This window comes from Staurois parvus, unplaced genomic scaffold (assembly GCF_062004578.1).
Source record: "Staurois parvus isolate SC_StPar_1 unplaced genomic scaffold, SC_StPar_1.0 ptg000392l, whole genome shotgun sequence".
NCBI lineage: Eukaryota > Metazoa > Chordata > Amphibia > Anura > Ranidae > Staurois > Staurois parvus.
The window spans coordinates 3,833,195-3,847,434 of NW_028318188.1; the positions used below are offsets into that span (position 1 = coordinate 3,833,195).

The following is a 14,240-nucleotide window of genomic DNA, read 5'->3' on the forward strand; positions in this document are numbered from 1 at the left end:
CATCTTTTTCTGTAGATATTTTTATTGCACCCTTTTGACCTTTTAGTAATAAATCTTACTTTCTGAAAGTGTTGAACTGTTTCTAAAGCTCTTTAATGCAAACGAAGCACCCCTGCCTCTGAAGAGCGCTACTGTGTGTTTTAATCTTCGGTATATCTCTGCCTGCGGTGACAGTGGTATACCGACGATTATTCAACCATCATAGTGTTATTGCTGATATTGCCGAGTTTCCTCTTTCTCTGTACAAAAAGGAGGTGGTGGCAGTGTGAAGGGTTAATTGCGTAATTAACCTAACCCAGTAACAATCGCTCCCAGGCTGCCGGCACACAGGTTGTGGTCCATTAGCTGGAAAATCTTTGTGCAGGGTGCGGCTGGGTGTGGCATTGTTACGCACTTGACAGCACGGTTTTAGATTGGCTAGTCCTTCGGTCACGAGTTTGGTGAGAAGGGATGGGGTCTGACGCCGCGATCATCACATATGGACTATATACTATAGAATTTGGACTATGGACTAAAGGCTATACATTATGGACTATGGACTCAGCATTATGGACTATAAACTATGCAGTTTGGATAATTTAATTTGGACTATGGACTAAACACTATAGAATTTGGACTATGCACTATGGACTATGGAAAATACAGACTCTAAACATTGGACTCTAAACTATGGACTATGGAGTCCAGAATTTGGATGATGGGAGTGTGTATAGTGCAGACCACAAATAAACTATGGACTATGGAGTCCAGAATTTGGATGATGGGAGTGTGTATAGTGCAGACCACAACTAACTTTGCTCTACTCATTCCAAACCTAAGTGATAGGACAAGAGAGATGTTTGGGAGCTCATCGTGGATGCTATCAGGAGACAAAATAAAAACACAGAAAGAATTTAACGAGAAGAGGACCCCAGGGCCAATGAGTATTGGATGTGTCCAAGTTATTTTTAAAGAAGAAGGATATTGTTTAGTGGCACTTTACCCTTGCACTGAGGGGGAGAATGGGGGGACACTGCTGGGGTGGTAGTTTTTTGGGCCAGCAGTGAGACATTAAAGTTCTTTTACTTCACTGGAAGTAATATTTTTAGAAGACACGAATGTATTACACTGAATCAACCAAAAATGAAATACATAAGAAGAGATCCTCCAATCAGGGAGAGTCGTAGAAATCAGTGCAGCTGGCCCGTATCCCTGCAGCCATCACATGTTCTCCTCCTCTATTACAATGCCTGTCAGTACGTCACCCCATAGCTCCGCACTACACCTCCTGTAGACGGAGCGCTCCCTCCGCCGCCGGCACTTCCCAGGCAGTGCGGGGGTCACGTCACAGGGGCAGAGGCAGCGGGCAGCGCCGCGCAGCGCCGGCACGGGGGACTGCAGGCAGCTGTCAATCACACAGCCCAGCAGCAGCAGCAGCAGCGAGCCCGGGGAGGACAGACATTGTCTAGGTGAGTGATGGCAACCCCCCTGTCAGTGACCCTGAAATGTATCACCATCAGCAGCAGCATCACAGCCCGCCTCCTCCCCCACCACTCCCCGATAGCGGCTCCCTCCTGGCCCCCATCTCACATCAGGTGGTAAGTACAATGCCGAAGCCGGGATCAGGTGGGCTCCACCTCGCCGTCATCTGTCCCCTCCGAATGGTCTGTTCATCTCTCCTGATTGTCGTCTACTGTCAGCGCCTTGTTATCCGTGCAGCCGGGGGCACGGGGACGGTGCTGGATGTGAATGGGGCCCGAGAGACAGACATAGAAGGAGAGAGACAGACAGAGAGGGAGAGAGACAGAGAGGGACAGAGGGAGAGGTGTGCACCCATATGGGCCGCTCCGAGCCCTGCCTGCAATCATCATACACTATACCTTCCACACCAACACAGATATATACCTTCTGTACAAATACAGGGTGGAGCCGATATATTGATACTTTCCATATAAATACAGGGCTGATCAAATATATACAACTTCTACAAAGGCCAGCATGTCCATATACCTCTTACTAATAGGCATGGTCATATACCCTCTACAAGTGCTGGCCTGCTCAGATATACCTTCTGTAAATATAGCCATGTCCATGTACCTTCTACAAACACAGCCATGTCCATGTACCTTCTACAAATACAGGCATGTCCACGTACCTTCTACAAATACAGACATGTCCATGTACCTTCTACAAATACAGGCATGTCCATGTACCTTCTACAAATACAGGCATGTCCACGTACCTTCTACAAATACAGGCATGTCCACGTACCTTCTACAAATACAGACATCTCCATGTACCTTCTACAAATACAGGCATGTCCACGTACCTTCTACAAATACAGGCATGTCCACGTACCTTCTACAAATACAGACATGTCCACGTACCTTCTACAAATACAGACATGTCCACGTACCTTCTACAAATACAGACATGTCCACGTACCTTCTACAAATACAGACATGTCCAGGTACCTTCTACAAATACAGGCATGTCCACGTACCTTCTACAAATACAGACATGTCCAGGTACCTTCTACAAATACAGGCATGGCCACGTACCTTCTACAAATACAGGCATGTCCATGTACCTTCTACAAATACAGGCATGTCCAGGTACCTTCTACAAATACAGGCATGTCCAGGTACCTTCTACAAATACAGGCATGTCCACGTACCTTCTACAAATACAGGCATGTCCACGTACCTTCTACAAATACAGGCATGTCCAGGTACCTTCTACAAATACAGGCATGTCCACGTACCTTCTACAAATACAGGCATGTCCAGGTACCTTCTACAAATACAGGCATGTCCACGTACCTTCTACAAATACAGCCATGTTCACGTACCTTCTACAAATACAGGCATGTCCACGTACCTTCTACAAATACAGGCATGTCCACGTACCTTCTACAAATACAGCCATGCCCACGTACCTTCTACAAATACAGGCATGCCCACGTACCTTCTACAAATACAGCCATGCCCACGTACCTTCTACAAATACAGGCATGCCCACGTACCTTCTACAAATACAGACATGCCCACGTACCTTCTACAAATACAGGCATGCCCACGTACCTTCTACAAATACAGACATGCCCACGTACCTTCTACAAATACAGACATGCCCACGTACCTTCTACAAATACAGACATGCCCACGTACCTTCTACAAATACAGACATGTCCATATACCTTCTACAAATACAGCCATGCCCATATACTTTCAACAAATACAGGCATGTCCAGGGGAGAACTGACCATTTGGAAACTCAGGCACTGCCCGAGGGCCCGGGGTCAGTAGGGGGCCCCATGAGATGCCCCTGGTACCTTTTTCATATGCTTTTTTTAGTTTGGGCAAGGACACAGGGGCCCCATGATCCCCTATTGCTGGGGGCCCCATGAGTTGTCAGTCCGCCCCTGGGCATGTCCATATATCTTCTACAAATACAGGCATGTCCATATATCGTCTACAAATACAGGCATGTCCATATATTGTCTACAAATACAGGCATGTCCATATATCTTCTACAAATACAGGCATGTCCATATATCGTCTACAAATACAGGCATGTCCATATATTGTCTACAAATACAGGCATGTCCATATATCTTCTACAAATGCAGGCATGTCCATATACCTTGTACAAACACAGCCATGTCCACGTACCTTCTACAAACACAGACATGTCCACGTACCTTCTACAAAGACAGCCATGTCCATGTACCTTCTACAAATACAGCCATGTCCACATACCTTCTACAAATACAGGCACGTCCACATATTTTCTACAAATAAAGCCATGTCCATATACCTTCTACAAATACAGCCATGTCCATATACCTTCCAAAATTACCGGCATGTCCATATACTTTCTACAAACAGGCATGTCCATATACCTTCTACAAATACAGACGTGTCTGTAACGGAACCCGACCCTGACTGCACTAGGATATTTCCGTTAGACTCCCGCTTTCCTTTCCGAACACAGATCCACTGACACCACCGCTGACCAAACAAGACTAGACGAGACCAGTCTTATGTTAAACCAGGAAATAGACTCCCGTCACATATCTCCCCTTTCGGCAGGAGACTAATTCAGGAGGAAACCCCGGACGGGTGGACTCCGAAGTTAGTCTGTACTTCCAGTAGCCCAATGCCAACACCCACACAGTATGCCAAACAAATTGTCCCACACAAAGCATTACTCACCTCCTCTCCCTTCTCCCCCTGGGCCTCTGAAACTACCGCAGGTGTGGGGCCGAGGTCCTGGACCCTTTGTCCGGTTGCCAGTGCTTTAGCTGGAGAAGTTTCTTCTACCTCCAAAGATGCTGTTGGCAGGAAATTCCATGTCCCTGTCAGTGGTGTTGGAGAAAGGCCGTCCACCTCTTCTCTCAGGGATAATGAAGCTGTTGTTGGTACTGGGCAGAGCTCAACAATATTTGGTCCTGTTGCGAGCTCTTCTGCTGGAGGCTCGCCGGCTGGTTCCTCCTCAGCAGAAAAGTCAATCAAATCCCCAGTCTCTGGAACTGGTGTCTGGAGATAGGGGTTCACCATCTCCTGTCTGTGGAACCCAGAAGATGTTACCAGTGCTGGACAGAGTTCAGTAATGTTTGGCCCTGTTGCCAGCTCTTCTGCTGGAGGCTCACCAGGTTGTTTTTCCTCAGCAGAGAAGTCTATCAAATCCTCAGTCTCTGGAATTTCCACTGCCGATTCTTGGGCATGCTGCTGAACATGTTTTAACAGTTGCCTGTATTCCCTTTCCAGATCCTGTTCTTTCATCAGCAGGTATTCCACATCTGGTTCAAGCTCTGAGACCCCTGGGGGACCGAACATAGCCTCTCTGTCTTCTCACAGGTCCTCAAGGGTAGGTTCTCCTTCATCGCCAAACACAAAAAGATCTGTAAGGCTCTCCCACAGCAATCCAAAGTCATATCCCTCTGGAGAGCATTCTGTTGTCACCCCTAAATATTTCTGCTCTGCGTACCATTGCAGAGCCCGATATCTGTTGTCCAGCTCTATCTCCTGCTGGACCATCCTGTCCAACTCAGTCACTCATTGCTCCTGGGGTCTCTCTCCCAGGAATGGCATCCGTAACATCCGATGGTCCCTGGCCTGTTCCCCTGGGGTTGGATAGCACTTGCCCTTGTACATACCAGTAACCTGGAGGGCTCCACTCCACAGCAGCACCCGAATCTGCTGCCTGAGCTCCAGGTACTGATCCGCAGACACTGGGGTATGCTGCAGTCCTGGGATATGCTGCAAGAACGATCCACAGCAGCCCTGGGAACTCTGATGCCCGGTCCATATCTCCACTGGGGTGACCGACGTCTACTTTCATCATCTTGAATCCCGGTGGTAATTTGGACGTGTTCACAGCTTGGAAGCACAATCCCACCGCTTGCCACCAATGTAACGGAACCGGACCCTGACTGCACCAGGGTATTTCCGTTAGACTCCCGCTTCCCTGTCCGAACACAGATCCACGGACACCACCGCTGACCAAACAAGACTAGACGAGACTAGTCTTGTATTAAACCAGGAAATAGACGCCCGTCACAATGTCCATATACTTTCTACAAACAGGCATGGCCATATACTTTCAACAAGTGGTGGCATGACTGTATATCTTCTACAAACAAAGCTTTCTCAATTCTATACTTCAAAACCATAGTTTATTTTTGTATTGCTGCTACAAGCATCCTTTTTCTAGAAGAGACCTGCATTTTATCATGTTTGTTTCTTTGCTTATCCAGTTTGATAAATGATGAGGATTTATGACAGTGTACTTCTCGTGCCATCCTTCATACAGACATACAGACAGAGATCCTGTAGTTATCAGCCAAGATGTGATTGTATGGGGTCTGTGCATTTCTTGTTCATTTATGTAAAACTAGTGTGCATGTTATCGGCCTAGTGTGGGTCTGGTTTATAGAAGTGGATGTAAATGTCTATAACAATCCGTCAGAGCCCTTTATGTAAAAGATGAAACTGATGTTTCTGGGGCCTCATTCACATGGCCATTTATATGTCTTAATAGGACTTTTCTAAAACCCTGTAAATTTGTGTAGTGATCCTCCACAGTGTAATTCACATTTTTATGTGCCTGTAGTTTAGTTGCACTTAAAGACAAAAGAATTCTGGCATTCAGGGCAGATTAGATAGTCTGGACATGTCTGAACGCATGTAAATATGTGAAAAGCATATGGATACATAATCATTTAAATGCAGAATAACTGATTCTGGGAAGAATAATGCGTGTTTATAATTCTCAGATAATTTCTCCTGTGTTTAAACCAAACACAGGAGGCTGGTGTGAATGTAGTCTGAACTCTTCCAGTTTTGCTCCAGTGTTTGTCAATCAAAGCCATATTTATTTGTAGTGGATTGTTCTCTTGGCTCATGATGTTAACACAATGATCTCCAACAAAAACATTTTTGCCTCTTTCCAGAACAGCAGCACTATATGTAACATTGTTTTTCTGTGTGAATTTGTCTTGTAAATGCAACATACAGCCTCTGGAAATGATTATGTACTGTATGAGTTTCATGAGAGTTCTGAGTGTTTACCTGATCCCTGCTCAATCCCTTATTGGGCATTGTTTTGACTCCATTGGGCATTGAAATTGACAAAGTTACATAACTGGTAAGATTGAAAAAAGACACAGGTCTATCTAGCTCAACCTATATGTGTTTTTATGTTGCCACTAGGTTCCATATCCCTGTACATTGTGTTTTCTGAGAAACACATATCTTTTTTAATCTATCTACACTTTTTGCTGATATCACCAACTGTGGAAGGGAGTTCCACATCTTTGCTATTCCAACAGTAAAGAACCCCTTACACGCTCTATAGAGGAACTAAACCCTCCTATCGTGTTCAGCCAAGGAAGCTGCCATCTTGGGCTCTGATCTGCAACTACCATGGTGCTGCACATGTGATTAGTTATGACACCAGCCATTTGCTGGTTTGACAGTGTGGTTAACAGCACATGCAAATGTGACAGTCACATTCCCAGTATTCTGTTTTTTTAAACCATTAAATTAATGGGTTTAGTTCCTCTCTTGTCCAACTTCATTGTGTGGCTGTGGGTCTTTTTTAGAGACCTTGGGTTAAAGTGGAACTTCACTCTCTCAATCAACATTGACTATTTTGTATTAGTAAATAGAGAGGAAGTATATCATATTTACTTTACATTTTTACATTTCTTCCTTTACTTTCTAGTTTCTATGCCTAGGCAAATTATGTAATATATTCCAGGGGTCCTCAGGAGGGGAGGAGGGGCTTTGTTAGCTAAACACACCCTCATACCTGCATGCCTGAGCTAAGGCAGATGGATCCCAGGAAGTAACTGTTAGATGAATCATCTGCCCTTACTCAAGATGGCCGTGGGCAGAAATGCTCGGGGGTGTTTTCCAAGTGATTTCTCAGCAAAATTATAACATGGAGACATAGAGGGATGGATGAGTTTGCTTTGAATATTAAAAATGATTAAAATGTTGATTTTGGTTTGTGGTGCTCAAATACATTTATTTTTAAATAGTGTCCTACCAATGCTAGAGTCACCATTTAAAATGGTAGTAAACTCTGTTTTTTTATTTTACTTGCATATATAATAAAGCTTAACTGTAGGTAAAATGAATATCTCCTAAACGTACACCGTTTAGGAGATACTTTCTCTTCATTTAATCCGCCACGTGCGCTCTGAAGGAACAGCATACCCGTGAAGCTCCTTCCGAGCTGTGCCATGGCACGGGACTGCTGCACGCACACATGGTAGTGATATCATTGCTGCCTGGCCTTTCAGAAGGCCGGAGCTCGCTAACCCAGAAGGAAGACGGGTAAAGATGGAAGCCTCTACAACGGTGACAGCGCATCTCTGGAGGGCTTAGTTTTAAGGTAAGTTTTACATAATGTGCTAGTATATGATGCATACTAGCACATTATGACATTACATTGCAGGGGACTTTTTTTTTTTTTTTTTGGTCTGCAGTTTTCTACTGCTTTAAAGTAGAAGTTTAGGCTAGATAAAAAAAAATGGACAGACAGCCAGGATTTTTAAAGTGGAACTTTAAGTCTGAAACTTAAGTCCTGCTAGATCACATCATGTTGGCCCTTTCTGCAGGTATAGCTATGTAAAACATTAAAAATAAGAGCCGATACAGTTTAAAATCCAGTAATACACTGTATCACCCTGCTCTGCACATGCTCAGTTGGTCTCTATTTTTTGGCACTGTGCCGAATTTGTAGAGGCTGATCTGCTGGCAGCCTAGCAATTTACTGTTGTTTAGGGGTTCTGGGCTTCAGCAAAGTGGCCGCCTCCAGCAAGAAGAAACAGGAGCAATGCTAATTTTGGTTGCATAATTATTTTGTGGAAAGTATGGAATGTTGGTTTGGTTATTATGGGAAAAGCTCCCCTTTCATGCAGAAGAGACATGCTTTGTCTCTTCTGCATTAAAGCTACTTACCTGCCTCCTCCCCTGTAGAGTGAGCTGCGCAATGCTGAAGCTGATGGATCTCCTGCGCATGCATAGGAGTAAAGTCATCTCAACCCAGCCAGTGACAGCAGCCGACGATCAAGACCCAGAAGCCGGCCACCTGAAGATGTCAGCAGCCAGCGAAGAGTTCCAGGGACAGCGCATCGCTGGATTCATGGTGAGTATAGCTGTGCTTTAAAGATTTGTACACTGCAATCATATCCCCTCTTAAGTGTCTCTTCTCCAGGGAGAATAAGTTTGTTTTTTTAGTAAATTCCTTATTTATAAACAAGAAGGTGTATAACATTCACCACATAAATATCAGTACCGTGGTATATATGTTGAGAGAAAGCACCAAAATTACCAACACTGGGATGGGGTGAAGCCCAGCATCCTACAGAAAACATCATATAATCAGGGAGAATACGTTTAATGTTTGTATTCGTACCTTATAACTGATGTCCTCCAGCCCCATTTTTGTTGCCTGTCTCTGGACTATCTCCAGTACAAGGACATCCTTCCTGAGGTTTGGTGAGCAGAACTAGATAGCATACTCCAGATGTGGCCAAACCAGAGTTTTGTACCGTGCTCATTACTAACCCATCCAGCATTGTCCTGCTGTTCTCTCTGATGTCATCAGGAGCTGACTGCCTCTTCCTGTTTCTGGGAGCCGGCCCTGTGATGATGGGTGCAGGTCTTTTCTCCAAACCTTCTGGGATATGTGACATCGATATGTGACATCCCAGGAGGCTTTGAGAGTCCCATGTCATTATTGCCTGGGCAATGAAGAAGAAGGTGGGATGCAATGTAAAAGAAAGAAAAGTAAATAACACACACAAAAGTTGGCTTTTTTTTTAAACTGGGGGGAATATGATGAAGCATTGTCTCTGGAGTGAAGCTCCATCTTAGAGCTTTGACTGTACTTCTCCTTTAAGCTTTGGCAATAAAACACGGAAACTGATTGGTTTCTATGCAGAGTTGCACCAGATTTTGCACTCTCCAGAATTTGTAAATAAGCCCCACTTTCTTCTTAGCTAGGTTGCCCCTGGATGCCCATATTGTGCGGTGTGTTAAGATGAAAACAGCAACTGAATTTTATACTTGCTGGCTCAGACTCGCAGATTAAACTACTCTTTGGCCTTAAAGGTACTCCTAGATGTTAGATAACCATTGTCTAATACCCACGTTGTTGAAGAGCTACAGTGGGGCAAAAAAGTATTTAGTCAGCCACCAATTGTGCAAGTTCTCCCACTTAAAAAGATGAGAGAGGCCTGTAATTGGCATCATAGGTAGACCTCAACTATGAGAGACGAAATGAGAAAAAAAAATCCAGACAATCACATTGGCTCATTTGGAAAGAATTTATTTGCAAATTATGGTGGAAAATAAGTATTTGGTCAATATCAAAAGTTCATCTCAATACTTTGTTATATATCCTTTGTTGGCAATGACAGAGGTCAAACGTTTCCTGTAAGTCTTCACAAGGTTGGTATACACTGTTGCTGGTATGTTGGCCCATTCCTCCATGCAGATCTCCTCTAGAGCAGTGATGTTTTGGGGCTGTCGCTGGGCAACACGGACTTTCAACTCCCTCCAAAGGTTTTCTATGGGGTTGAGATCTGGAGACTGGCTAGGCCACTCCAGGACCTTGAAATGCTTCTTACGAAGCCACTCCTTCATTGCCCGGGTGGTATGTTTGGGATCATTGTCATGTTGGAAGACCCAGCCATGTTTCATCTTCAATGCCCTTGCTGATGGAAGGAGGTTTGCACTCAAAATCTCACGATACATGGCCCCATTCATTCGGTCCTGTACATGGATCAGTCGTCCTGGTCCCTTTGCGGAGAAACAGCCCCAAAGCATGATGTTGCCACCCCCATGCTTCACAGTAGGTATGGTGTTCTTTGGATGCAACTCAGCATTCTCTCTCCTCCAAACACACCGAGTTGTGTTTCTACCAAACAGTTCTATTTTGGTTTCATCTGACCATATGACATTCTCACAATCCTCTTCTGGATCATCCAAATGCTCTCTAGCAAACTTCAGACGGGCCCGGACATGTACTGGCTTGAGCAGGGGGTCACGTCTGGCACTACAGGATCTGAGTCCCTGGCGGCGTAGTGTGTTACTGATGGTAGAGTTTGTTACGTTGGTCCCAGCTCTCTGCAGGTCATTCATTAGGTCCCCCCATGTGGTCCAGGGATTTTTGCTTACTGTTCTTGTGATCATTTTGACCCCACGGGGTGAGATCTTGCGTAGAGCCCCAGATCGAGGGAGATTATCAGCGGTCTTGTATGTCTTCCATTTTCTAATTATTGCTCCCACAGTTTATTTGTTCACACCAAGCTGCTTGCCTATTGCAGATTCAGTCTTCCCATCCTGGTGCAAGTCTACAATTTTGTTTCTGGTGTCCTTCGACAGCTCTTTGATCTTCACCATAGTGGAGTTTGGAGTGTGAATGTTGGAGGTTGTGGACAGGTGTCTTTTATACTGATGACAATTTCAAACAAGTGCCATTGATACAGGTAATGAGTGCAGGACAGAGGAGCCTCTTAAAGAAGAAGGTACAGGTCTGTGAGAGCCAGAAATCTTGCTTGTTTGTAGGTGACCAAATACTTATTTTCCACCATAATTTGCAAATAAATTCTTCCCAAATCAGGAAATGTGATTGTCTGGATTTTTTTTTCATTTTGTCTCTCATAGCTGAGGTCTACCTATGATGCCAATTACAGGCCTCTCTCATCTTTTTAAGTGGGAGAACTTGCACAATTGGTGGCTGACTAAATACTTTTTTGCCCCACTGTAAAGAACTCTAAGAGCTCATGTACAGTGCAGCTGATAAACTCACGTTCAGGAGCTGTTCAGCATTTTTTTCAGCAGCCCCTGAACTCACCCTAATGTTTTCCTATGTGTCCATGTACACACCTTTGTTTACAGTCATTTACAGGCATTTGAGTTTACAGTTGTTTTTTTTAATGCAGAAAACGTTTGCGTTTGAATTTTTTATTTAACTCTTCCAGTTCCCGATGCTGTCCAGATCCTTTTTTCATCATGAAAAATGCATGCAAAGTGTTTTCAAGGTACTCAGATGGACAAAACACTGAACACAGGATGTTCCTACCAAGCTTGGCACACATTGTAATGACCAATTCAGACCTCAGACCTCTCCCATCCTTGGAAACAAAAGAAATGTTAATGACCAGTCACACCTCAAATTCCTCATGAAGACCCCCTGCCAGGTGGCCTTAATGACTCACTCCACCAGACACCTTTCCCACCCTTGGAAACAAAATAAATGTTAATGAGCAACGCACACCTAAGCTAATCTCAACACATACTGCTTTCTCTGCTTTTACTCTCTGTATTTCTCTGAAACAGTGAAATAGTTAATAATTTACCACTTTTCAGTGCATTCTGGGCACTTGGGTGGCTCTCCTGTGCTTATCTTTAAAAAACGCTTCTAAATGCAAACACGCATAAACACGTTATGCAAACGCAGCTAAACAGACGTTTTTTAACCTAACTTTTCCAGCAGTTAGTTTCCATCTTTCAGAAGTGTCCCATGTACATCTATTCAGGAGAGAAGACTTGAGCAGAAATGCGTCTGAACACCTGTAAACACATATCAACATGAATAAACGCCAGGCGCATTTAGCGCTTGAGCGTTCATTCTTTTCGATGGTGAAAGTAAACGATTTATCTGTCCAATGGAATGAATGAGTGGCCAAACGCTAGACACCCCTAAACACGTGTGCAGCTGCTTTTTCCTGCCAGGAACAAAGGCGTTCAGTGGAGCAGGGCAAACACCCAGTATGCAGGGGGCCTGAAAGTGTTGTATTCTGTTCGATAAGTGAAAATACCTGCTGATCATGTCAAAAATTTAGGGCTGTCCTATGTCTTATGCACCCCTTCTGTGTTGTCTCAAGGAGAGTAATTAGACCTCCTAGCTCTTATCTTGTGACTACACTAGTTTTTATGTTGTGAACAAACTAGAGGGAGGGTTTGAGTAGTAGCAAAAGAGAACTGTGCAGGGCTGACACCATTCAGTTCACAAAAATGTGTGTTTTCAGCCCACAATACGAAATTAGGAGCATTTCTGGAAGATAAGCAAGTATTTTTCTGTTCTTTCAGGGTCTTTAACCACTTGCCCACCACCCTATAGCAGAAATACTGCTACAGAACGGCAAGGCTGCACAAAATCACACACACATATATATATATATATATATATATATATATATATATATATATATATATATGCATTTCCCGGTAGGGAGCGTGCACGCTGCCCTACCCGCACCGCCATTGGTGGCTAGGGATGTCAATCACTGGGTTCTGCCACCCAGCGATCAATTGGGGAAAGCTGACAGGGGAGAGACCTGTGTGTAAACAACACAGATCTCTCTCCTGTCAGCATAGACATGCTGTGTTGTATCTCTCTGCACAGCAGAGGTACAAAATAGCATGTCTCCAAAGTAAAACAGACACACAGCACACAGTTAACCCTTTGATCGCCCCTGATGTTAACCCCTTCTTTCCCAGTATCATTAGTACAGTGTCAGTGCTTTTTATTAAATTTATGACTACATTTGATTTTTAAACATTTTTCACTGCATATGTTTTATAGCAAAAAGTTTTGCAAAGGTGATCAAATACCACCTAAAGTGAGCTCTATTTGTGGGGAAACAAAGGACATGAATTTAATTTGGGTGCAGCATTGCATGACCATGCAATTGTTAGTTAAAGTAACGCAGCGGAAAATGGGCTGGTCCGGAGGGGGGGGGGTAAATCCTGGAGGGCAAGTGGTTAAATATGCATGTTATATGTAAGTCATCTAAAGTGATAATGAGCCTGGTGTGTTAAGGTGCTATTGAAAATTAATGGCATCCTATGCACTGAATTGCTGGCTGTTGAAGTGCTTGTCATCACATATCATAGGTCGCTGCAAAAGGTCCTTGGTCAAGTCAAAGCAGATATCTCATTGCCCATTGTTCTTGCTGAGATTTCTGGCAATGTTTGGATAGACTGAGTCTGTCAGTTGCATTGGAAATATATGGTCACCAGACTTTCCATTCTATTTTTGTGGGGAAGACAGTCTATACACCTACAGTTTGTAGGCATATACATCTAAAAAATTACCTAATTTTACTAATTAAAGAACATTGAATCTGCCAACACCGCTATGTTAAGCTGGCCATACACTTATAGATTTTTGTTTGAGAATTTTCATTTCAAGAATATTCGTTTGATTTTCTAATCGTTAGTGGGGTATAATCGGTTGGTTTTTGACAGCAGTGATGGGAAAATTTGAAGGGATGGGAAAGAAAACTTTTCTTGTTCAAACAAATTTTCGGCCAGTATATGTTGTGGTTATCGTTCAGAAATTACATTTGTTTTAAACTCGAACGTTAAAAGCAAAAGACAATTTCGAATGACGTTCGTCGATTCACCGAATGTTCAAAGAATTTTCGTACGACTTTTCCTACGAATATTCTCGTCCGAAAATCTCTATGTGTATGGCCAGCTTTTGGCTGGCCATACACTATACAGTTTTCTTACAATTTTCTGCCCACTTTCAGCCCAATGTCCTTTAGATTTACCTTCAACTATGTGTGCAAGGGCCTGCGTAACTGAATACAATTGAAAGTGTTATTTAGTCTTGACCTCATATTATATGGTTTTTGGTAAATCTAAAGCAATATTCTCAAGAAAATTGTATAATGTATGGCCAGCCTAACTTTCTAAAAAGTTACAAATGTGCAAAGCAATTTCAATTCA

The 14,240-nt window shown here is 43.6% G+C and overlaps 1 protein-coding gene across 3 annotated transcripts in view; it reads left to right on the forward strand.

The window, feature by feature from the left end:
* Positions 1-1,256: 1,256 nt before the first annotated feature.
* The window catches only part of FAM169A (family with sequence similarity 169 member A), an 88,229-nt gene continuing 75,245 nt past the window's right edge, over positions 1,257-14,240 (forward strand). For 2 of the 3 annotated variants that reach the window (XM_089686159.1, XM_089686161.1), the window contains exon 1: positions 1,257-1,448. The gene's annotated coding sequence lies outside the window, so the exon portion shown is untranslated. The other variant, XM_089686160.1, reaches the window with a different exon arrangement.